At 40.4% G+C, this 26163-nt stretch overlaps 1 protein-coding gene across 9 annotated transcripts in view; it reads left to right on the top strand.

Moving 5' to 3' along the window:
• TCF7 (transcription factor 7) overlaps positions 1-26163 on the top strand; it is a 119257-nt gene that overhangs the window by 32917 nt on the left and 60177 nt on the right. The gene's annotated exons all lie outside the window — the stretch shown is intronic.

The raw sequence follows: 26163 nt of genomic DNA on the forward strand, positions 1-26163 counted from the left end.
GTTTATTTGTGAGCAGGGAGATAAGACCTATTTAGATGGCACCACTAGGTCCTCAGGTTGCAATGTTGGATGACACCTTTTTTCCCCCTTCACACTATATACTCAATATGTCCCAAGGAGCAATGATAAGGCTGTGTGCCAAACACTGCCTTCATGCTCCAAAACACAGTCTGCTTGCAGCCGTGGAGACCTTGTTCCCGCCGCTTCAGGGGCTGATGGCGATCACAGGATTCGACCACCTCTCTATCTCCTTATCCAGCCGGGGTAAGGGACGGTATCCGGCACCGTTGAGAAGCCGACTTTGCTGGCTGTGTGCCTCCGCTCACCTCCGGGGTAGCGATGCTGCGCCTGCCACCTTCCGACACAAGCCACGTGGCTGTCGCACACTGCAGCAAGATGGCGCCCTCTGTATTCGGCAGCTTCACCCTCCGCGTCATCTCTCCCTGCACACAGTCGCCCTGGGAGCGTTATGCGGGTACGTCAGTACTGGGAGTGTCGTTTTCCGCGACCCCCCTTACAAAATTTGTAATGGATTTGCCAATAATCCGGATGGATGGCAGGATTTAAGATAGGAGCTCTGCAGCATGCGTCGCCGGTCAGGACACGCCCCCACCAGGAAAAGCACCCCTGAAACGCATGCGTCTTTACATAGCTCTTCATAGCTGGAAGTGCAAGCAGCTGTGTACCAAAGTTAACACCGCTGCTTACAGTTAAAGCAATAATGAAAACTTTCAAACCAGCCAAACACATGATAACCTGTAAAAACGCATGTGTTCCAATTGCATGTTCTCTGGGATGCATTTAAAAAGGCATCCAAAAACGCCAACTGTAAATGCAAACTTAAATAGCAAATTCATTTGCAAATCTCAAAATATACATGTACAGCACTTGCAACAGATATATGCACATACAGCACACACAAAACCCGTATGTGCCTGCAGCACACAGCATACAGAACACATGTAAACTCATCCCAATTATATATTTATACAGGTACAGTTGTTGGTAAGAATCAAAACCTTTTGCATTCCCTCCTTGTTATGTCCCGTCTGTTCTCCTTCTCAACCCAGACTTCTGCACAGGAAGAGTTATTTAGAGTAAAAGATAGTTTCGGAGCCACTAGAGCTGAGTCAGAATTGGAATAAAATGGGCTGACTCAGACTCCAAAGATATATAGTAAATTGTTACAATTAGTTCACTGCCGTATGTGGTGAATATATTGGGGAAAATATGGGATTTCCTATAAATGTTTGTTCTATTCCTGATCTAAGGGTGTATGATTTTTTTTTTTTTTTTTTTGTTGAGATGAATGTGAATGCACTTTTTGCTTGTGCACAGATTGTCCTATAGATCCGAGTGGAAGAAATGTCTTCACTTCTATTAGAACTGCTAGGATTTTTCAGGAAAACTTGATAAAGGCAGAATTGTCAGTGTATGCTCTCTTTATACTGATTTATGTTTTAGTTTGCTGCGCTGATGGATTATATGCACTATACATAGAAATGTTTTCCTCTCATATTCTAACATCTCAAATTCAGAAATGCACATGTGAAAAATTACTATAGGTATGGAAGCTAAGCCTTCATGTTATCTAGCAATGTAGCTATCTAGCAAAGCAATGCAGAATTATCATGTGAAACATTTGGTGAACTGCTTTCATATAGAAAACCCTTATATTGAATGTTCAACCATTCATCAAAAGTGACTGTTCATTTTTTTTTTTTCATATCGACAATTTTTTCATATCGAGAAATTGTTAGAGATGTTGCCCTTTGCTGTGACTGCATTTCACCCAACGCAGGTCAGTGGAGAGAGGCTGTTCTCTAGCCTTAAAATAATGTCAGACTTGAGGTCCTCTTTAATTCCTTAATGGCTTTGCCATTTTGCACCTTCCTGACAGCCTTTTTTGTTAAAAATCTGACTCGTGTCACTATGAGTAGTCATAATTTAGGAACACTTAAGATATCCAGGTGCTTTTGAGATTTTAGACACGTACTTTATGTTGGTTGAGAAATGTAAGCAAAATGTTTAGTATTTATGAAAAAATGGAAATTTGGTGAAATTTTTTTTAAAAAATTGTTTTCCAAATTCAAAATTTGCTACTTTTTGAAAAGTTGGTCAGATCCTCAAAATAACTTGATAACTAACATTGTCCATACGTCTGTTTTAACTTTGCATCATTTTTCAAACATTCTTTCCTTTTTTTAGGATGTTAGGAGGCTTATAACTAGAGGTGCGATTTTTTTTTTTTTTTTTTTTTTTTTTTTTCCCGATTTTCTCAAAAATCATCAAAATGTGTTTTTGGAAGCACCCCTCAAAATATTCAAAACAAACTTTAAGAAACCTGTTAACCCTATGAGCGTTTTATGGAGGTGAACATTAAATGGACGTGAAATTCCATAAATGTTATTTGGTGCCTTTCCTTCTGAGGATGCCAATACCCAGTTTGTCACTGTACACTGCTTTTTTTTTTTTTAGTTTTTGGATGATAAATATGACTCAATGTTTGTCATGTGAGAGAGAGCCTTAGTGGAACCAAAACAGAGGAGAATCCCAACAATAGACACCATTTTGGAAAGCATGGTGGCTGAATGAGTAGCACTTCTGCCTTGCAGCGCTGGAGTCCTGGGTTCGAATCCCACCTAGGTCAACATCTGCAAAGAGTTTGTATGTTCTCTCCGTGTTTGCGTGGGTTTCCTCCGGGTCCTCTGGTTTCCTCCCACACTCCAAAAACATACTGTTAGATTGTGAGCCCCATGGGGACAGGGACCAATTTGATATGCTTTGTGCAGCGCTGCATAATCTGTGTGCGCTATATAAATAAAGAATTTATTTATTATAAAGTATACCCCTTGGAGAATATAACAAAGTGTAATTTGTGTATTTGCCATTGGATGTTTGATTCAATTAGGCCCCAGAAAGGTAAAAGGTGAAAATCTCCCCCAAAATTCATTTATCCCTAATTTTTGTAAGCCACAAGTGATAAAAGATAAAGCAATCCCTCTTAAATGTGTAAAACTTTTTCTCCAAGAGTTCCCCACATGTGCATATAAAATAATGAAAGTGCTTGCACACAGTAGGGCTCAGAATAGAAAAAGGAAGGTTTGTCTTTTTAAAAGATATCCTTCACATGCTCCAGGAGGCGCCCAACGGGAGCAGCACCGTACCGCTCCGTACCCCGTAGAAAGATAGGACATGTTCTATCTTTCTCCGGAATACAGCACCATATATTTCTATTGTGAGGGGTGGGGGTGAGCGGCGCTCTCCCCCTCCTCCACTTCCCAGCACTGCTGTGTGCCCGCCGTGCTACGGTATGGAGGCAACATACGAATGTAGCCTTAGGCCACGTGCAAACGAATGTATGCCCGCCAGGCCGTAGCATGGTGAGAATGCTGAAGTCCCCATGAATTGTGGTCAGAACAAGGAAATCCCTTTTGTCATTATTCTTGACCAACACCATGTTCTATTTGTTGAGTGCCTTGATGTTCCCCCTTTCTAAATGGCTGCCTAACAAGGGATCCAGTGATCCCTCTCTGTTCTTTTGCGTACAGTGCCGCCGCATGCTGCAGTACCTATGGAATTTAGGGATTGGAATAGTGGAACTTTGGTATAAAAGTTATCCACATACACATGGTAACCCTTCTCCAGCAGTGGGTGCACAGATTTGGTCAATCGGAAGATGGCATGATGCCACCATGCCACTCCAGCAATTATTATTGTGTCCCTTCTCGTCCTTTTACCCCTGTGATACCCATTGAGACGAATATTGCTGCTAATAAATATATATATATTCGAAAGCAGCGAATATAGATTAACGGATACAGCAGCCAGGTCCAGATGGGTTCTGTCAGTGACCATCTTGCCCCAATTACCTTGTTTTCAGACACTGTTATCGTTGTTACTGACGTCAAGTAAAATTGCTTCTGTTGGCTGGTCTGCATTGATCAGCCAATAGCAGTGATCATGAACTGGAGAGGGCGAAACTCCTCTGGTCCACAGAACATGATGGATGACCATCAGGAACAGCCACCGTCTTGCCCTGATTGTGTCCGAACTGTATTGGCAAGTCCCTTCCCACTGCACTGTTCTATGACCGCGCAAATTGGGAAAGGTTTTATAGGCTATACAATTTTTATTAACTCTCTAATGCGTGGAGAAAAAAAAAAAAATAATCAATTCTTGTTTCGGATTTTCACCTTTTTTTTTTTTTTTTTTTTTGGGAGATGGGGTGTTCCCTGTAGCATAAAAATAATATATGATCTTCTATGGATCGCTACGATTACAATGATTCCTCATTTATAGTTTTATTTATATTTATCAGATTTTACTGATGAAAACAGAATAGTAAAAATAATATTTGTTTTAGCATCACCTTTTTTGTAGCGGCATAATTTTAGTATTTTTTATTTTTAGCTGATAGTGGGCTTATTTTTCGCGTGAAAAGTTATTTTCAGTGGTACCATTTTGGTGCTTTTACTTTTTTGATCACATTTTAGAAAATTTTTTGTAAATCGATTTTTATTTTACAGTAGTCACCGAGCGGATTCAATAATGATCCTGATTTATTGTACAGATTGTTACGGACACGGTGATACCAAATATTTGTTTAGCTTTTTTATGTTTGTGATTTAGTGTTTTTGTATTTTATTTGTTGTGTATAGGGAATTGTGGTGTTTAGGTGACTTTCACTTTTGTTTTATTTAAATTTTTTTTTTTTTTTTAAAAACCTTTATTTAAAAGCCTTTTTTTTTCTGACATGGTGGCTTGAACAAGCAATTGTCTGATCGCTTGTGCAAGCTGAAAAACAGCTAACACAGTACAATACAGATGTATTGCACTGTGTCATGTAATCTATGTTGCGCATGCTCATTACCTACTGGCAGGACCCGGCTCTCGGGGCACTGGCAGACCCCGGGGGATGCATCATGCAGCTGACACCCGTTCTCAATGGTGCCGTCTCCAAACGTGAGTACCATAAGTACCTTCCTGCCGTGCTAATACGGCACACGTCGGAAAGGGATTGAAGGAGAATCTGATGGAGGCGATACGCTTTCTAAGAACAAATTCATAGACTCTCTAAACAAATGTTATTCAGTACATTTTTGTTGAAAATAGTTTTTTTTTCCCCCCTTGTAGTGTTATGCATGATTACAATTTGTGTATATAGTTATAGTCCTAAGGTTGTATTCCAATAAACATTTTTTCATTTTAAATCTAAATGTTTTTATTTTATCATAATGGTGATAAATTTACAGAAATAAAGCTTTTTACATGCCTCGTGTATGTGGGAAACTGAGTTTGTGAAATTGAGGATTCAGAGTCAGAGGTTTGGCTTGCTTTGGAGCACATTTAGTAAGGGATGGACCATGCACGTTCTTCATGGCTAAAACTGCTTGCACAGGTATTTAAGAAGTGTCTGCGCTGAGATTGTGTCGCACAAGGCCCCTTTTGTGGCAAAGCTGCGCGGGCTTCCATGCGACACAAATTAGGGGGTATGCCGTCAGACGGTCTGACTGATTCGGACCGAGCGCCATATTTTGCTTTTCAAGTTGTTTTGCACGCCCTATGTTAAAGGTGCACCACAAAAAAGATGCACAAAAGATGAACTCTGTCGGACCATTGTGGGGAAGCGCCAGATTAATGATTTCTGACGCACAATCTTAGTAAATCAGCGCACACAGCATTATAGATGGACAATGCACTTTTAGTGAACTGTCCAAATTTGTAAGTAAATTTGCCCCACGGACTCCATAGCCCTGGGTGCCACTATCTGTATGTAGATCCCGCAGAGTGTAGACAGAAGCCTCCATTCTCTGTTTTACATTGGATGTTTACTCTACCTCAGAACTGCGACTTTCCATCTTTCCAGAGCACCACTTTGAGGAATTAGTAATATGGGTTACAGCTATCAACTTCAGGCCCTTTATCTGCTTAATTGTGAATTTGATAATGAAGGAAATCCTTTTAATAAGCTCCCTAAGAAACTGGAACTCCTAAACCCTTTTATCTAATTTTAATGTGGATACCCTCAAATGAAATTCTGGGCTTTATGTCAATGTCCATTTTATAACTATATTTTGAATATCTTTCAGTAAATGTTAATAAAAGCTATTTATGCCTAGCTGTATTATGTATTAGCATTTAGCAATATTCCTTGTTTTGGAATTTGGAGAAAGATGCCTGAGGACCTGATATATGAATACTGGCAAATGGTAGCTTTGCAAAACACATTCTTAAAGGGCTTTCCCCATAAATCAAGTTTGGCCATATCCACACAGCAGAACAGCAGGACGCACATGTCAGGGCTACCCCGTTCATCTCTATGTATTTTACGTAGATTGCCGAGTACTTGGCTCTGCAATCTGTCAGCTCCATAGAGAAGAATGGGGCAGCCCAGACATGCATGGCCGACTGTTCCGCTCATCTTGGGGAGTGTCAAGGGGTCCCCCTGTTTTTGTGATCTGTCAGGGTCGCTTCACTGAGATCCCCTCCTATCAGCAAGTTGGGCCCTATCCACAGGGTAGTGGGAAAACCCCTTTAACGCACTAGAAGTATAAGTCACATTCTTAGAAAATCAAGATCTCTGTTTATATTGGAACATTTTACTTATAGAGGATTTCTAACTTGCAGTTAAGGGTGATGCCACATATTGCGTTTTTTGGACCATTTTAAAGCATGCATTTATGAATATTTACCATGAGTTTGGCTGCTTTGAAACTAATTTAATTTCTAGAAGTGTAGGCAGCTGTGAAACAGATTAAAACCAGCCAAACACATGCTAAACTTTCAAAAATGCATGCGTTTCTAAAACGGACTAAAAAAAAGTGTGCTTTAAAACTGTCCAAAAATGTGATGTATGTATCTTTCTTACAAGCAGCATGTATTTAGTTGATGCCTGAAGTGAAGCTTATATCAAATCTAGGGACAGCACCTAAATAACATTGATGGCTATGTTATATAGAATTTTTTCCCCCATAAATCTCTTCCTCATCCAATCCCTTCAATTCCCTTCCTTGAACTTGATGGACATGTTATTTTCCAACCGTATTAACTATGATACTATGATGATACTTTGAAGCAGCTTTCTGTCCTCTACTCCACTGACAGCTGAAATATAAAGGAACCTGATGATAATCATAATGATTTTACTCTTTAAGTTAACAACTGGATAGATTTACCTTGAATAGCTCAGTTGGCAAGTGATAACGGAAGAATTAAGCTTTCGCCTCCTTTCCTTATCTTTATATGGTGTAGATAAACTGCTGCAGAAATAACGGACAGAAAAAGTCACATAAGCTGTTTTACTTAAAATGCAAAGTTCATGTGTTAATGGTACACTTTGCAGAATATCATTAATAATAAAGTATGTTACAATTTTTAAAAAAACTGCTTCAGGGGTTTAGTTATATTTCAAGCTAAGCTTACCTAGTGATGATTCACAAACATTTTCTCACTATGCATCCCTCATAGTACAGTAGAGTTTTGAATTAAGCACAAGATACAAGATTTCATTTGTGTAAATTACATACCACATACTCATGAGCTCATGGACAAAGACCTCACATGTGGTAAAAAATATCTCTTGAGTGATATACATCATAGACAACAAACACTCTCATTATGAAGCACTAATTTGGAGTTTAAACTATTGGATGTGTGTGAAATTTCTCCCTTCTCATGGCAGCTAAATAAAAGCCATTTACTGCCGACTTCATGCGATGGTTAATATTATTGCTGTTTTAAGATTAAGGAACTTCCAAGCTGTAACCAATTTAAGTCAACCCGCATTTAGATATTTTTAAAACTCCAACCTATAATTTCATGCATTCCTGGATTAGTGCTTCTCAGAAACTATCTGTTCACATTATTTGCATTCTGAAACAATGTCCTACCAGTGTCCTTTTTTTGCTGACTTCCAAAAGTTAAAAGGGGTTAAAAATATAAACCTGGAAAATCTTAAAGCGTGTCCTCCTAATATTAAAGAACAATCTTGTTTAAGCTTTCTATAGAATGACGGCAAGCGGAGATCTAGAAAAACTGTGGGAAAATGATAAACAAAGTATATTGGAAAAACTTTTTGTATACATTCATAATTATTTGCTGATTATCCCCAATGGCAAATGACAGAGGAAAATACTCCTGTGTGTGTGTGTGTGGTTTTTAGTTTTATTTTTAATAAACATGGCCAAAAGTTTTGAGAATGACACAAATATTATATTTTCACATGATCTGTTGCCCTGTGGTTTTTATGTGTGTTTGTCAGATGTTTTTATCACATACAGAAATACAAGTGCAATCATATTATGAGTAACAAAAGCTTTTATTGACAGTTAGAATGAGTTAATGTAGCAAGCCAATATTTGCAGTGTTGGCCCTTCTTCTTCAGGACCTCTGCAATTCTCCCTGGTATGCTCTCAATCAACTTCTGGACCAAATCCTGACTGATAGCAGTCCATTCTTACACAATCAATGCTTGCATTTTGTCACAACTTGTTGGTTTTTGTTTGTCCACCCATCTCTTGATGATTGACCACAAGTTCTCAATGGGATTAAGATCTGAGAAGTTTCCAGGCCATGGACCCAAAATTCCCTGAGCCATTTAGTTATCACCTTTGCTTTACGGGAAGGTGCTTAATCATGCTGGAAAAGGCATTGTTGATCACCAAACTGCTCTTGGACGGTTGGGAGAAGTTGCTCTTGGAGGACATTCTAGTACCATTCTTTATTCATGGATGTGTTTTTAGGCAAGACTGTGGGAGAGCCGAATCCCATGGCTCACACGTGAATGGTTGCAGGATGCTTTGCAGTTGGCATGAGACAAGACTGGTGGTATCGCTCACCTTGTCTTCTCCGAACAAGCTGTTTTCCAGATGTTCCAAACAATCTAAAAGGGGATTCATCAGAGAAAATGACTTTACCCCACTCCTCAGCAGTCCACTCCCTGTAACTTTTGCAGAATATCAGTCTGTCCCTGATGTTTTTTCTGGAGAGAAGTGGCTTCTTTGCTGCCCTCCTTGACACCAGGCCTTGCTCCAAGAGTCTCTGCCTCACAGTGCGTGCAGATGCACTCACAGCTGCCTGCTGCCATTCCTGAGCAAGCTCTGCATTGCTGGTAGCCCGATCCTAAAGCTGAAACACTTTTAAGAGACGGTCCTGGTGCTTGCTGGTCCTTCTTGGGCACCCTGGAGCCTTTTTGGCAACAAGGGAACCTCTCTTTCTAGCTGCGATACTCTTCCCTGTTAGGCTATTTTTGTACAATGCAATGATTACTGCACATGTTTCTTTAGAGATAACCATGGTTAACAGAAGAGAAACAATGATGCCAAGCACCAGCCTCCTTTTAAAGTGTCCAGTGGAGTGATTCTTACTTAATTATGACAGGTTGATCTCCAGTCCTGAAATGCTTAAACAATGTTAGCTGCTCCTTTTAAGGCAGGCCTGCAATGAAGTTGAAATGTGTTTTGGAGGAAAAAGTTCATTTTCTAGGAAAATATTGACTTTGCAATTATGGTAATTGCTGTTAAGCTGATCACTCTTTATAACATTCTGGAGTACATGCAAATTGCCATTATAAAACCTGATGCAGTAGACTTTGTAAAAATTAACATTTGTATCATTCTCAACTTTTGGCCACGACTGTACATACAAATACCCATATTCTACAAATAGTAGCTGGCTATTGTCCCATCAATATCAATCAATCCCATAAATTCATGTCTGTAAAAGATGGTGGTGGGTAACTACAAGAAATATCTGAGGCCACCTTATCTGGGATGGAAGAAGTTATGAGTCTACAGAGGAACCAAACCAGTTAATTATTTTACTACACATCAGATATCAGCTGAAATATGCTTTCCTTTCCATCTTAATTTTTATCAGTTTCTGAGGTTTCATAATTTTATTAAATCCCTAAAGATTTAGAGTGACTTATTGACCCAAATTTTTTCCAAATTATAGCAAACAGCAATTATTGAATTGTGGAGCAGAGTCTTCAATTATCCTGATCTGGAAGTGTGCATCACTATTACGTCATGCTTCTGGCATCGGCTCCTGAGCCGAGTCGGTAACAGAAGCAGCAGGTGCCAGCTGCATGTTACAGCTGCCTCAGATCGCGTGAAGTTTTCCTCTGGTTGCGGGCATTAACCCCTTGCAAGGGTCTTCTGCACAAAATCGGAACACATCCCTGCGGCGCCTACTGGGGAAGGGTCCGATCCTTTACTGGCAGCCCCGGGGTCTGTCAGTGCCACAGGGCTGCATGGTTTCTGAGCAGCATGATCAGAGTGTTGCATAACACAGTGATCAGAGCATTGCTTGTTCAAGCCAACCTGTAAAAGAAAAGAAAAAAGACGCTTTTTAATAAAAAGAATTAAAGTCCCCTAAATACAAACATAACCTATGCATTTCTAATAAAGTAAAAAAAACTAAATCGGCACAGAAACCCCACATATTTGGTATCTTGGTGTTCGCAACAATCTGTACAATAAGAAAGCGAGCGCCATAAAAATCCGAAAGACTTGTCAATCTGTCATAAAATCCCTTCAAAAACAGTTGTGTGCCAACATGGTACCACTGAAAAGGATAACTCAACATGTAAAAAGCATGTCCTAAACCACCTTTGTCAACCAAGAAATATTAGTTCTGTCTCCAAAAAGATGGCGATGCGAAAATAAATGTGATTTTCTACGTTTTTTTCTTCAGTAAAATTGTAAAAGCATATTAACTATATAAATGAGTTATTACCGTAATCGTAGTGATCTATACAATAAATATAAAATTACATTTTTATGGTGCAAACTTCGACTAAACACTGCCAAGCCCCTTTGGGTAGACAGTGTAGCTGCGACACAAAACTGGCACTGACACTTCGTGAATACACGTGCAAGCTCCAAGACGTTCTATTCAGTGCAAAGTATCACAGAAAACTGGCACAGCAATTTTAATAGATCTGAGCCATTATTTGACAGATCCACAATAAAACCCTATTTCCTTTTTTTTTTTTTTTTTTTTTTGTCCCCTAAAACTTTTGGGAAAATGTGGATGGCTTTAAACTTTCTATGATCTATGATCCTGTTCATTTTAACCCCTTAATGACCTGGCCCTTTTTTGTTCATTTCCATTTTTCACTCCCCACCTAAAAATCTCTCCTATATTTTTTTTTTATTTTTACACGTAAAGAGCTCTGTGAGGGCTTGGTGTCTGTGTAACAAATTGCACTTCATAGTGACAGTACTTATTATTCCATGCCATGCACTGGGAAGCAGGAAAAATATTCCAAATGCTGTGAAAATGGAAAAAAAAAATGTGTTTGCGCCTTTTTCATGTGGGCTTGGATTTTAAGGCTTCCTCTGTGCACCCCAAATGACATGTCTACTTTATTCTTTGGGTCAGTACGATCATGGGGATACCAAATTTGTATAGGTTTTATAATGTTTGCATACATTTACAAAAAATTAAAACCTCCTGTACAAAAAATTTTGGGGGGATTTTGCCATCTTCTGGCGCTAATAACTTTTTTTTTTTTTAATACTTCGTTGTACGGAGCTGTGGGTGGTGTCATTTTTTTGAGACTTTTGATGACGTTTTAAATGCTACCATTTTTAGGACTGTACAGCCCTTTGAACACTTTTTATAGAATTTTTTTATATTTTTCAAAATGACAAAAAAGTGCCATTTTCAACTTCAGGTGCTCTTTTCCATTACGGGGGTTAAACACAGGGAAAAAACTTTATATTTTGATCAGGCATTTTCAGACGCCGCAATACCTAATGTTTTTATGATTTTTACTGTATATTTATATCAGTTCTAGGGTAAGGGGGTGATTAGAATTTTTAGTTTTTTTAATTCTTTAATTTCAAATTTTTGAGACACCCTAGGGTACTATAACCCTAGGTTTTCTAATTGATCCTATCATATACTGCCATACTACAGTATGGCAGTATATAGGGATTTTCCTCCTAATTCATTACAATGTGCAAATCGCACATCGTAATGAAATGGCTAATATGAGACCGGACGAGACTGTCATGGTGACCGATCGTCGCTCCCTTTTATTGAAGCCGCCGGTACCTTTGCGGCCTGCGGGATAACACCTGTGATCAGTGTTGACACTGATCGCGGGTGTTACCAGTAAGTGTTTGCTGCAATATGCAGCAAAGACTTACCGGCTATGGCCCCGCATGTACCCCCACCCGACACGCACTGTACTATTACGGCACGTTAAGGGGTTAAAATACTATAAAATATCTCTGTACTTTCTCTTCTAGCATCAAGATCATACAAACTACTTCCACAGCTGTGTGAACAAGGCTTGTCTCGGTTGAACTAAATATTTCTATTTAAGTATTTATCAGGGAAATTACTATATGGTCCTTTTTGTGGTTGAAATACTGAGTACTTTTACCTGTAGCAGTTGTCGAAACTTGGGGCTCATTCAGATGGCCATTATGGAGGCAGTGACTAGTTGCTTGATTTGCAACCAGATCACGGCCGGTCGATGCACTATGAAAACATGGTCCATGACCACACCGTGACTGAGTCGGGCAGGTGCAGACTTGTCCTATACCTTGGCAGATTTTCAGCGTGGCCACTCGCCTGCCTATGGATGGAGGAGGGCTTAAGAGTGCTCACCCCTGGCCCTGTGCTTGTCTGGGATCCAGTTCAGGCAAGCACATGGCTGTGGGAATTAGGCCTAAATTGAAGCCTAATGTATTCACATATGAGATTGTATTACGACTTGGCCATGGCAGAAAATTGTAAAGATGTTTCGGTGTATTTTTTTAGCAATTAAAATGTGTAAAACAGTGGCAGCACAAGGCTGCCACCATCTTAGACCGTCGAGTTTGACAAAAAAAGGTTTGAGTGTTAATGGTCAGGCCATCCCTTGATCTCTGTTTACCTCCTTAAAAACATAGCCGTGGACGTGCATAGTTCTTGTTGTTTAGTATATTAAAAGAAAATCTGGTGACTTGTTTTTAGATCTGTCTATGATCCATATTAAGGCTGTGATGGTTTGTCTGACCAATTTTAATGTGTTATCATGATTTACGGGAAAAAAAAATATCAGAAGGGAGACTTATGTATACATTTTAGTTAACCACACCTGACTATGAAACGATGTATATTATTGTGGTTAAAACCAAAGTACTGTGGTAGTGTCTTCTTCTAAGAAATGGGACTTAACTGTTATTATAATCTAAAGGTGTGTTCAGGTAGGTTAGGATGCTCAGATGCAGATTCTGTTATAAAGGTTGAAAAGAAGTTATGCTTGATAAAATTATGTATGCAATGGAGGAATCTAGCACTGCTATTATAATTGACAAGCCAAATCATAAGTGAAAATGTGAGCAAGCTCTAAACTTGAGTTTTGGACCAGTGTACTTGCATTGTTCCCCTTAATTGACCATTTGCTGAAACACAGGGGCATATGATATGCAATATTAGATGAAATAGAAGTAAAGAGAATGTTTTGTGTTTAACATTTTTCAGGTTTTAAATAGAATACCTTTTTAAGTACTCAATGACTTGGCCATTTTGCACCTTCCTGACACAGCCCTTGGTTTTTTTTTTTTTTGTGACACAATGAACTTCATGTTGGCTTACAAATTTAGGCAACATGTTTAGTATTTATGAAAAAAATTAAATTTGGCGACAATTTTGAAAAAAAATATTGTTTTCCAAATTAAAATTCTTCTACTTTTTCGTTATTTTGGGGATATGATTATATGGCATTTACCATATGTCTGCTTTAACTTGACATCATTTTTCAAACACCCTTTCCTTTTTTTTAGCATGTTAGGAGGCTTATTATTATTATTATTATTATTATTATTATTATTATTATTATTATTAATTTTTTTTTTTTTGATTTTCAAAAACATTGCCAAAACCTAGTTTTGGAATGATCAATTTAGTTAGGGTCATTTCTAGGGGTCACTTCTACACTCACCGGCCACTTTATTAGGTACACCTGTCCAACTGCTCGTTAACACTTAATTTCTAATCAGCCAATCACATGGCGGCAACTCAGTCATGTAGACATGATCAAGACAATCTCCTGCAGTTCAAACTGCATCAGTATGGGGAAGAAAGGTGATTTGAGTGCCTTTGAATGTGGCATGGTTGTTGGTGCCAGAAGGGCTGGTCTGAGTATTTCAGAAACTGCTGATCTACTGGGATTTTCACACACAACCATCTCTAGGGTTTACAGAGAATGGTCCGAAAAAGAAAAATCATCCAGTGAGCGGCAGTTCTGTAGGCGGAAATGCCATGTTGATGCCAGAGGTCAGAGGAGAATGGGCAGACTGGTTCGAGCTGATAGAAAGGCAACAGTGACTCAAATGGCCACCCGTTACAACCAAGGTAGGCAGAAGAGCATCTCTGAATGCACAGTACGTCGAACATTGAGGCAGATGGGCTACAGCAGCAGAAGACCACACCGGGTGCCACTCCTTTCAGCTAAGAACAGGAAACTGAGGCTACAATTTGCACAAGCTCATCGAAATTGGACAGTAGAAGATTGGAAAAACGTTGCCTGGTCTGATGAGTCTCGATTTCTGCTGTGACTCTTTGGGCCCCTTGCTACCAATTGAGCATCGTTGCAACGCCACAGCCTACCTGAGTATTGTTGCTGGCCATGTCCATCCCTTTATGACCACAATGTACCCAACATCTGATGGCTACTTTCAGCAGGATAATGCGCCATGTCATAAAGCTGGAATCATCTCAGACTGGTTTCTTGAACATGACAATGAGTTCACTGTACTCAAATGGCCTCCACAGTCACCAGATCTCAATCCAATAGAGCATCTTTGGGATGTGGTGGAACTGGAGATTCGCATCATGGATGTGCAGCCGACAAATCTGCGGCAACTGTGTGATGCCATCATGTCAATATGGACCAAAATCTCTGAGGAATGCTTCCAGCACCTTGTTGAATCTATGCAACGAAGTATTGAGGCAGTTCTGAAGGCGAAAGGGGGTCCAACCCGTTACTAGCATGGTGTACATAATAAAGTGGCCGGTGAGTGTATTTTAGAAACTGCACTCTTCAAAATATGTGTATTTTGCCCCTACTGGTGTCTGTCCAATTGGGCCCCCCTCACCCCCCCCCCCCCAAAAAGGGAACGTTTTTTTTATTTTTTTAAAGTAACTTTTACCCCTCATTTTTCTAAGCCACAAGGGATAAAAAAAAGTGTAACACTTTTTCTCCTGAGTGAATAAGTGCCCCATGTATGCATATAAAATGTTGTATGGAGACGCCGTAGAGGAAAAGAGGAATGTTTGCCTTTTAGAAGCCAAATTTGATAGAGATCCTTTACATGTGCCCGGATGATTTTGGAGAGCCCTAGTGGTCCCAATTTTGATAAGTACACCCCATGGAGAATTTAGCAAGGTGTAATATGTGTATTATCAGGTGGTATAGTGAGTATTTTGAAAATACAGGTGGTTTCCAAATATGATGTGCAATAGTTGGAAATTGTGTATTTTCAGAAATAATTGCAAGTTCAGTGCCCGTTATGCGATGCCGAGTTTGTGCCGCTGTGAAATGTCAACTCTCTGATTAGGAAGCCACGTTTCCTGATGTGACAAAGATCCAAGAGGTCACCCTAAACCCTAGCCAGAAAATTCAAAGAGGCTCCAGAATACACCATTTGTATTTGAGGCGGAACTTGTAGAATTACAAAGGATGTGCTAACAAATCCAGAGGCTTTGAGAGAGAAAATGTAATAAAATAAATACCAACAAGTGATACTAGTTTACACACTACACCCTGAAGGAAATATCAAGAGGTATAATGAGCAATTTGACCCAACAGTTGTTACAATATTTCCTTCTAACAAAATGAATTCAGAACAAAGGTTGGATGTAAATTGTGAATGTGTTGTGTATAAGGTAGTGGAGTATACCAGGGGACCAACTAAAATTTTATTACTCTGGAGTCATATGGTATAACCTGAAACACTCTATCAGAGTCCAGGTTTGTCAGGACAGGTCTCGAATGGTATATAGTGTCCTTCCAAACACACCTTTTGGGACAGACTGCATCTATTCCTTCCTTTAGTAACAATTTGGGGGCCTTCACCGGGAAAATGTTGCCCTGGCACAACACGGGGGACATCTAATCCAGATGTATTGAGGCGCTGTCCTTCTTCTAGTGCCTTAATCACCATCTTTTGAAAATGGAGAAATGATATGGCATTGCCTGCATAATGGAACAGCACGTAAGAGTTGAACAGTGCCTTCTGTGGAATGTACACAGCCAGATTTTTGTTGCATATCTTCCATTTTCCGTTGAGTGCTTTGCGACTTCAATACCCGATTTGACAGATCAAAACCCACCCAGGCATGTATTATATATTGGCAGCAGCAGTGGTTGTATCTCGTACAAGGGTGAGGGCCCTGGAGACCCCATGAATTGTGGTCAGAATCGGGATATCTCTTGTCCTTATACTTGACCATGTTCTGATTAGAGTGTCTTGATGCACCCTAAGTTGCTGCCTAATAAGGGATTTAGGGAGGCCCCTCTGGTTTTTGCATACAATGATTACGCTACAGTACCTCTGGAACTGAGGGATTACAATAGTGGAAAATTGTGCAATTGTGGAAAAAAAATCAGTCTCGAAAAGAATTCCTGAGCTTCCCACCAACTCAGGAATTTGGGGTACATAATTTTCAGGGGGTGGGGTTCATGAAAGATCACTTGTTGGCGGGTGAATCTGCTCATTGGTGATTTATGGGGGCACCTTCTCAAGCACCACACATCACCAGAGGAGCAGAATAAAGGAATGGGCCATCCCTTCAGAATCAATGTCGGCAAGGAAGGCATATGTCGCCTCATGCAGGTTGCCCAATATAAATATCCCATTTTTTTTTTTCAGCAGAAATATTGTGCTTCAACACATGTAAAACTTATTCAAGAGTTCAAGGGGGTGATCCCTTGAATGGAGTGAACCCAAGGGGGCTTAACAGGCGTGGGGCGATTAAACCATAAACCCTAAGAACTAGTACTTTTAAAATCACTACCGTACAAAAACAAAAAAAGGTGACAAAAAAAGAGAAGCTACTAATCAGCACTAGGTTGTCACAGCACACACACAAGATGTCTTTTTCACATGCAAAAAACTAAAACTGCTGCATAAAAAGTTACTACAGTATACTGTTCTTTTTCTTTTTTGTGTGTCTCTGACGTACACTTGGCGGTCACAGGACACACACAATTGACCAAAAAAAAACCTTCCGTATATAAACACACACAGAAGCTGAGCAGTGATGCAAGGGACTGACCAGTGCCCAGTGGTTACAGGATCTACCCAGAGAGATAGTGTAGGGGGAACAATTGGAAAAAATTAAGAAAAAAAAACCTGCACCAAAAAACGAGCACACAGGACACAAATGGGGAAGAGGGTAAGAGAACCGGGTTTGGGACTGGAAATTGGGAATCAGAAAAAAGTAAATTAGATCACACAGAAGTGAGATCTTAAAACAACAGCAGCAGCATTGGGGATTCGCACAGATGGTGCTAGCCAGCAATTCTATAAGGTTCAGCAGCACAGAGGGTGATGCACATTGTTCTGCACACCATCGCATGCTAGAATGAGACAAACAGAACAGTGTTCAATAGTTTTAACATTCTATTTGAGCCAGACATCTCTTCCCCCCCCCCCCCCCATTTACCCATGATTGGCGCTGGGGCCTGGGACGCCGATAGTGATAAATATTGCTGCTATTGGCTGCTCTGGATCTACCAGACAATAGAAGCGATTGTGGATGCGGGGGTTGGATGTGGACCCTTGTCCCACCCCACCCACCTCAAGGTGGATGTTGGAGGCAGCCACCAGTAAAATTGCTGCTATTGGCTGGTCTGCAGTGATCAGCCACTAGCAGTGATTGTAAACTTGGAAGGGGGGATCGAAACCCCACCGGTCTGCGAAGCAAGATGGCTGTCAGGAACAGCCGGCAACTTGCTCCGACCACAGTGTCTGCATGTATAGTGATTTGTATACCGTGCACCGTAATAGTACAGCAAGTTACTTATTGTGTCTATTGAGATCTATTGAATCCATCAAACTAATTGCTATATCCATTGTGTATGCATGTGTATATATATACACATATATATCTCACACCCCGAGTTACATACAAGATAGGTTATTAGGTTTCTACGTTTAATTTGAAATCTGTAGAGCTAGAGGTGTCGGTCTAAAACTGGAGTCTTGTGAAGTCGGGAACTGTTTGTGAGTGAGTGTATATAGATGTTGATATGTGTATATATAATATTGTCTGTATAAATAGTTTTATTTTATTTGCTTACCGTACTCTTAGTAATATGGGACTATAATTTGTCTCATCTTTATCTGAAAACTGGATGCTTGGTTGAATATCAGAACTATTTAGTACCTTCCATACATTGACCAATGCACAGATCTGACCTAATTATGTTCCATTCTCTACTAAGAAATTGTTACTATTAGGTGGAAATGAGACTGACCCATTTCTGATTTTGGATAATTTAGAAATACCTGGCTGAGTAATTAGACCATTTCCTGAGGAAGAGGAGGCTTGGCATAATATGATGTTGTAAAGTTTAAAGCCATCTATATCTTATTCTTTTTATGTGGTTTTCATGACCCAAAATAAATTCTCACAACACCAGGTGTGATTTCTGGTATATTTCTGGCCAATAATTTTAACCACAATAAAGTAAGCAATTCAGTAAAACGCACCCATAATTTTATTGAAAGGTCTCTCAGTAAATGCCATTTACTGTAGTTGGCCAGAATGCGTAATATATAGTTCAAGTAAAAATAGGTTAAATGAAATCTGGTATGAATATAGGGTTATCTTCTCAATAGAGATTCCACTTTTATTTTATACTGCACATTCAGTAGCTTTTTGGAGGTGTTTCCTGGGGGTACCCAGTTGTTTATATTTTATATTAAAAAGGAACAAAATTTCCTTTACTTTCAATGCAGATGTTGAAAGTAAACTTTAATATATTTTTTTTTAATGGAAAAATGTTATTGTGTCCTTCTATTATCCCTAATTCCTTCTTTCTCACGGTTTTAAGCTGTTTGTGTAAATGCACTTTGTACTGAAACTGACAGATTGTATATAAAGAACCTTATGAATGATTCTTACACTGTCAGTAGATCGTATAACATCTTTAGAAACTTGAGTCCTCACGCAAAATCTCTCCTCCTTATCGGTCAGAGTTGTATAGATTGAAGAGATGGAAAGGCACACAAATGTTATGTAAATATAGTTACCGTATTTTTCGGACTATAAGGCGCACTAAAAATCCTTTAATTTTCTCAGAAATCAAAGGTACCGTACTTTTTTTTTTTTTTTATAAACTTTATTATAGCAAATCAATACATTACAATTAAAAACCTTCACAACATTTTTTTTTTTTTTTTCCATCCTCGTTATATCCCTCATCAAAAATTTCAAAACCCTCTTAAGCTATGTCCTTCCCCCCCCCCTCCCTTATCCCTCCCTCTGGCGGTTGACAGGTTATTCTTATCATTTTCTATCGACAAAAGGAGTAAGAAGAAAAAAAAACACCAAATCACATACCGGGGAGCTCTCTGTAGTTTAATATGATCTTTTTATCCATTCCTCCCAACCTTTTTCCTGATTACTACCTCTCTCCAATGCCTCCTGCCTCTCTGCATAACACAGCAGGTCCACTCCTACTTCCCATTCCTTTACCTTAGGTGGTTCCCTATTCTTCCAAGAATATAAAATTAACTTTCTTGCTAGAAAAAGACCTTTTAATATATAGTTGGTATGACTTGCTGGTCCTACAATACCCGTTCTTGAGCCTAGGACACCCACCTTAATATTCCCTGGAATATCACACTTAAATACGGACTGTAATCTATCTACTACTCCTAGCCAATAACGATACAACTTTGGACAGTGCCACAGCATATGAACCAGATCTGCATTGTACAGATCACACCTAGGACATTTTTCTTCCTTCTTCCTCCCAAATTGGTTCAATCTTTTTGGTGTATAGTGTACTCTGTGAATTATATATAATTGTGAAACAGTGTAGGACAGATTTTTTGTGATTTTCTTAGTTGTTCCCAGTAGATCCACCCACTCTGCTACTGTTAAGTCCGGTACATCTTTCTTCCATTTCTCATAACCCTTCTTTAAGGGGGGGATATTCTCATCTATTACCAGTGTCTTATATACCGTGGACATTAAACCTTTTTTCCTAAGCTGACGAGAACACAATGTTTCTATTGGGCCTGTCGCTTCCCCCCTGTAATCACACCTCTGGTTCACACTGAAGGCGTTCCTCAATTGGGCATAAAAAAACCAATCCCTTGACTCCAGACCAAAATCTGCAGCCAAAACATCATACGACTTCAAAGTCCCCCTTATCATAACCTGATGCCTAAATAGTAACCCTCTCTCTATTAAAACCTTTGTTTGGCTCGTCGGAACTACCATATATTTTTTAAATCCCCATAACGGTGCTGTCCTTAAATAACCTTTACCCCCTATTTTTGATTTAATCATTTCCCATACCCATTGCATTAAAGCACAACTCGGAAATTGGGCTTTAAATTCTAGCGGATAGAACACCCCCGTTTCCAATATTCCCCATATATCATAAACCTTAACAAATTCATATTTACTCCCTATCATATAATTTATTATTCCCCTATCCCAGTCATTAATATTTACCCATTGTGTAGCCAAAAAGTAGCTCATGAGGTCGGGGATTGCTAGTCCCCCCTTTTCTATTCGTGTGTATAATTTCTCTAATTTTATACGTGCCCCTTTCCCATTCCATATGAAATCTCGCAAAAGGGAGTTTAACGTCCCGAAAATTTTTTTGTGAAGAACCACTGGGCAGTTCTGGAAAACAAACAAAATTTGTGGCAAAATCATCATTTTAAAAACTACTGTCCTCGCAGCCAGCGAAAGGTTCATTTTTTTTCCATGTTATCATCTTTTTCCTAATTTTTGAAATTAGTGGTTTGACATTAAGTTCCACATATTCTTTCGGGTCCTTGCTAACCGTAATGCCCAAATAACGCATCTTTCCTACCACAGGAAGGTTCTCTAAACAGCTTACCGACGGCGTAGTATCCAGTGGTAGATATGAGGACTTACCCCAATTTATTTTAATTCCTGAGAATTTTCCAAATGCTTCTATTAATTCTATTACTGCTTTTAAACTTCTTTCCGCATTATCCAGGAATAGGAGCAGATCATCAGCGTACAACAGAAGCCTCACTTCCTTTTTTCCCCAGGTAAATCCCTTTAACCCTTTGGATGCCCTGATGCAACATGCTAATGGTTCTAGTGCCACTGCAAATAATAGGGGCGACAAGGGGCACCCCTGCCTAGTTCCCCTATACAGCTGCCATGCTGCTGATGCTTTACCATCTATGCTCACTCTAGCGGAGGCTCCATTATAGAGCAGTTTTATCCATGCAATAAACTGCTTCCCAAATCCCATCTTTTCCAAAACTTCCCAAATGTAGTCCCATTCGACGCGGTCAAAAGCTTTAACCGCGTCGAGTGAGACCACTGCCCTCGCCCCAATTTTCTCACAAGGCACCTGTAGGTACCACCACATACGTGAGATGTTATCTCTGACCGATCTCCCCGGCATGAACCCCGATTGATCTTCATGTACCACTGATCGTATTACCTTCTGTAATCTAGTTGCAAGTATTTTTGCTAACAGTTTGTAATCGGAGTTCAGCAGGGAGACCGGTCTGTATGAATCACATTCCTGTGGGCATTTCCCCTCTTTCAAGATCAGAACAATAATTGCCTCTCTCATAGAGTGTGGCAGCAATTTTTCCGAAAATGCATGGTTATAGACCTTCAGCAATAGCGGGAGTAGTATTTCCCCATATTGAGTGTATACTTCTGGTGGGATCCCATCTGATCCAACCGCTTTCCCTCTAGCCAATTTTCTCAGAGCATCCCCCACTTCTTCCAGATTTATGGGACTCTCCAGCATCTCTCTCTCTTCGGGAGACACGCGGGGAACAGGGGTCGAATGTAATACCTCACTCAGTCCCTCCTCTCCCGTTCCCTTCTCCGAAGAATATAATTTTTCAAAAAATAATCTAAATTCTTCCCTGATTCCTTCCTGTTACCACTAGTGATCCGCTCCTACCCCTGATTACATTTATTTTTTCCCTCGATCTCTGATTTTTTACTATATTTGCAAGTTGTTTCATAGATGAATATTGCCCCAATATTGCCTTGCCGATGTACCGTTTAATCTCTTGTGTAGCTTTCTCCAAGCCATAGCGCCTATAGCTTTCCTGTGCCTCTAACCATATCCTTTTATTCTCTTCCGTGGGATTCTCAATGAATTCCCCTTCCAGATCCGAGACTTTATCTTTTAACAGTTGTAAGGTCCTACTTTTTTCCCTTTTAAAGAAACTAATCTGATCACGTATCAACCCTCTGAGAAACGCCTTCAGTGTGTCCCATACCACTCGGATGTCCATATCCCCTAAATTTCTTCTAAGGAAAAATTGAATTTCCCCATTTAAATCAATTTTATCCTTCACCAGACTGAACCAAAAGGGCTTTATTTTATAAAATGTAATCCCCGTTGGTCTGGCCCTATTTAATGTAAGGCAAACAGGGGAGTGGTCTGACAATCCCCTTGCTCAAAAAATTACCCCCTCTACCATGTCTATACCTGTTTCATTAACCAACACTAGATCTATCCTCGCAAGAGACTCGTGCGTTTTTGAGTAGCATGTGAATGCTCGCCTGTCCGGGTTTCTCTCTCTCCATATATCCCAATATCCCAACTCCTTAATCAATCTTCCAAATAATGTATCAGAGCATGGTACTCTAGATGTACAGGTGTCCCTACTTCTCAGTCTATCTAACCCCTCATTAACCACCCCCTACCCATTGTCCAGGATACACATACCCTAGACTCATCTTGGAGCATTCTTTTGGCTGGAGCGGATGCGCCTGCCTAACAACCTCAGATCTTTATAACCCTCTCCACCCATTCATTTGCTTCTTTGGCGTCCTCAAAAAAATGGGCTTTCCCATCAAAAATTATCTTCAACTTGGCGGGATAGGAGAGAGAATAGACCACCCCTTTTTCTCTTAATCTTTTTTTGAGGTTGGCATAGCTGACCCTTTTTTTTTGTATTTCCTGTGGGTAATCAGGGAAGACCATTATTGGGGTATTATTAAATTTTAACTGGTCCATCGATCGAGCGGCCTTCAGTATATTATCCCTATCCCTCGGGGACAGAAGTCTCACCAGAACATTCCTAGGGTGGGAGCCCACCAGGCGGGTCTTAGCTGGGACCCGGTGTGCACGGTCCACCAGAAAGACCCCGGTACGGACCCCCTCCGGGAAGGTGGTCATCAACCAGTCAGTCACGAATTTGGTGGGGTCATCACCCTCTACTCCCTCTGGGAAGCCGACTATCCTAAGGTTGTTTCTTCTCGACCGGTTCTCCAGGTCGAGCAGTTTATGCTGCATTTCCACCTTCGACCTTTCCCACTCGATCCTCCACCTCCTCAGTTCTGCCCCTGAGTTTATTAACATCTTCCCTCAGCAAACCAACATCATTTTTCAGTCCACCTATCTCTTTTAATACATTGCCTACAGCGGCAATGCATTGAGATATTTGCAATGATATATCTTTTAGCAACACATTCACCTCACCCTCCTCATTTCCAGCCGTATTATCCTCAATGCTAGATTTGTCCATAGAGTCATCTATGGCCATTTGCAAGGACCCTGCCTCTTTATGTCGTTCCCCATTCTTGTTACCCTTGCTTTGAGGGACACCCGGGGATTGAAGATATTTTTCCATCTTACCATCTCTTTTTTTCCCTCCCGGGGAGATCCCTACATCTGACAATCTAGCTTTCGTAGCACTTTTTTGTTGCCTCTTACTCCCCATTGTGTAGCGATAACAAAGTTACGCTAACTAACTGTCAACGATACAAAACTACCCAAGTAGAAGCTACACCAATTCAATGTTAACTAGCAAAGTATTAGATGGCAGAAAAGGCAAAATCTTAATGTTAAATGCCCATAACAAAAAAAGGCTCAATCTTAAATGAGAAAAAGTCACAGTCCTGATGTTAAATGACAAAAAGGCAGAGTCCTGATGTTAGATGACAAAAAGGCAGAGTCCTGATGTTAGATGACAAAAAGGCAGAGTCCTGATGTTAGATGACAAAAAGGCAGAGTCCTGATGTTAGATGACAAAAAGGCAGAGTCCTGATGTTAGATGACAAAAAGGCAGAGTCCTGATGTTAGATGACAAAAAGGCAGAGTCCTGATGTTAGATGACAAAAAGGCAGAGTCCTGATGTTAGATGACAAAAAGGCAGAGTCCTGATGTTAGATGACAAAAAGGCACAGTCCTGATGTTAGATGACAAAAAGGCACAGTCCTGATGTTAGATGACAAAAAGGCACAGTCCTGATGTTAGATGACAAAAAGGCAGAGTCCTGATGTTAGATGACAAAAAGGCAGAGTCCTGATGTTAGATGACAAAAAGGCAGAGTCCTGATGTTAGATGACAAAAAGGCAGAGTCCTGATGTTAGATGACAAAAAGGCAGAGTCCTGATGTTAGATGACAAAAAGGCAGAGTCCTGATGTTAGATGACAAAAAGGCAGAGTCCTGATGTTAGATGACAAAAAGGCAGAGTCCTGATGTTAGATGACAAAAAGGCAGAGTCCTGATGTTAGATGACAAAAAGGCAGAGTCCTGATGTTAGATGACAAAAAGGCAGAGTCCTGATGTTAGATGACAAAAAGGCACAGTCCTGATGTTAGATGACAAAAAGGCACAGTCCTGATGTTAGATGACAAAAAGGCACAGTCCTGATGTTAAATGATAAAAAAGGCAGAGTCTTGATGTTAAATGATAAAAAAGGCAGAGTCTTGATGTTAGATAGCACAAAAGGCAAAATCCTAATATTAGAGACCAAAGAGCAGAGTCCTGATGTTAAATGACAGACAAACAGTGTCCTGATGTGAAACAGAAGGGCCAAATCTTAATATTAGCCACAACAGAGGCAGAGTCTTAATGCTAGCTGACCAACAAGGCAGAGTCTTAGTGTTAAAAAACAGACAGGCAAGCTCTTGATATGAGATGGCGAAAAAACAAGCAAAGTTTTATGTTAGCTGATGACAAAGCAGAATCTTGATGTTAGATGACAAACACGGAGGAGTCGTAGTGTTAAATGAAACAATTACATACAGTCAGTATTAAATAGCCACAACTGCGGCCTTAATATTAGATAGCAGAGAGGCAACTGCCAATTTTCAATATTCGCTAGCAATAAATCGCCGGGATAAACTTGCGGTTGGTTATTGCATCGGCTTATAGTTCAAAAACTGCCACCAAGAGACTATTCTAAGCGGTACCAAATCTGCAATCTATCCCGGCCACAGCCTGGCCGTCGGCCACACATATATCTTAAGCTAACCTTATCCAGGAGAGCCTTAGTTGGTAATGATCGAGCAGCCAGACATATCCTCCATAGCCATACAAAAAAGAAAGGGAAAAGAAAAAAGGACGCTCTCTCACCACTTCCCAATCGATAAGCAGTAGAATTCTGCACATATGTAGGCTATAGTAGGATCAATGCATCCATGCATGTTGCCCCGACCTCCAGAGTCGTGATTTCTCCTCCACAGCGATACAGAGAGGGACACAGATTCTTATGTAGATCTGATCCACCTCAGCCTTCGGTTCACTGACCAGGGACCTCCGATCCACCTCACCGTCAGGCACAGGGGATTGTCATCAGACTCTATACTCTATTGCCCGCTGTCCGCACGCCACTGCCTTGTTTCTCCGCGTGTCACGGCGTGTCCCCGCACCGCTCATAGATGAGAGGAGGAGAGCGCTCCGGCATCAGGCATTAACATCCCGCCTCCAGCTCCGTGCAGCACGCGCTACGACATCACGCAGCGCGCTGCACGCACCATGCTCCGCCTCCCTCGCTCAAAAGGTACCGTACTTACAGACAACAGCTGCCTTGAGCTGTGCACAGGTCTGCCACCTGCTGGTCATTCACCCTTATAATCAGGTGCGCCTTATACTCCGGGGAGCCTTATATATGAACCTAGACAGTTTAGCAGGCATTTATTGATGGTGCGCCTTATACTCCAGTGCACCT

The sequence above is a fragment of the Engystomops pustulosus genome, chromosome 4 (genome assembly GCF_040894005.1).
Source record: "Engystomops pustulosus chromosome 4, aEngPut4.maternal, whole genome shotgun sequence".
NCBI classification, from domain to species: Eukaryota; Metazoa; Chordata; class Amphibia; order Anura; family Leptodactylidae; genus Engystomops; species Engystomops pustulosus.